Source organism: Gossypium raimondii, chromosome 1 (genome assembly GCF_025698545.1).
Source record: "Gossypium raimondii isolate GPD5lz chromosome 1, ASM2569854v1, whole genome shotgun sequence".
NCBI classification, from domain to species: domain Eukaryota; kingdom Viridiplantae; phylum Streptophyta; class Magnoliopsida; order Malvales; family Malvaceae; genus Gossypium; species Gossypium raimondii.
This window is the reverse complement of record NC_068565.1, coordinates 44315617-44316573: the sequence shown is the minus strand read 5'-3', so window position 1 is coordinate 44316573 and position 957 is coordinate 44315617. Positions and strand designations below refer to the sequence as shown.

Sequence of the window (957 nt, the reverse complement as noted above, 5' to 3'; positions counted from 1 at the left end):
AGACTTGGTGGCTGAGTTCCAGAATTATTAGTACTATTAGCGGTTAACTGTTTTATCATAAAGGAAATAGACGATACTTGAGCTGATATCAAAGTGAGGGCATCAACTTCATGAACTCCGACTACATGTCTTCCTAAAGCTGTTCGATTTGTTGTCCATTGATAGTTATTACTCGCGATCCTCTCGATGATCTCATAAGCCTCATTATAAGATTTAGACAAAATTGCACCATTCGCGAAAACATCTACCATCAATCTTGTATTTGCATTGAGACCATTATAGAATGTCTCCAACTAGATACAATGAGAAATCCCATGATGATGACACTTACGAAGTAACTCCTTGAATCGCTCCTAAGCCTCATACAAAGACTCGTCATCCAATTGTTGGAAAGTTGTGATCTCGTTCCTTAACTTAGTGTTTTTTCTAGGTAGGAAATACTTAACCAAAAATCTCTCTGCTAATTCTTGCCATGTAAATATAGAACTTGGTGGCATTGAATTTAGCCATGCTCGTGCTTGATCTCGCAACGAGTACGAAAACAACATCAACCTCAGTGCATCTTCAGTCACACCGGCTATCTTGAATTAATCACTCACCTCCATAAACAATCAAGTGTGGAGATATGGATCTTCCGTGGGCATACCACTAAATTGGCCCACCGTTTGTAGCATTTGAAACATCACCGGTTTCAATTCAAACTGGGTTGCCTCAATATCTAGCCTTCTAATTCCTGGTTTTAACTCACTGAAAACTAGCACAGCATATTATTTGATGCATCGATCCCTATCATTAGAAATGAGGATAGGATTTCGTACATGATCGGCTTCATTACCTTGGTCTTGATTCTAATTTCCAAGGTCCATCTTGACTTGTCTTTGAGTTGTTCGTTCACATCTTATTTTTCTGAAAGTTTGCTCAATTTCCGGGTCTACAGGGAGTAAATTGATAATTTGA

The 957-nt window shown here is 38.6% G+C and overlaps 1 non-coding gene across 1 annotated transcript; it reads left to right on the top strand.

The window, feature by feature from the left end:
• Positions 1–309: 309 nt before the first annotated feature.
• On the top strand, positions 310–416 carry LOC128032678 (small nucleolar RNA R71). The gene has a single exon (XR_008188929.1). It is a non-coding gene; the product is annotated as a small nucleolar RNA R71 (small nucleolar RNA).
• Positions 417–957: the final 541 nt, after the last annotated feature.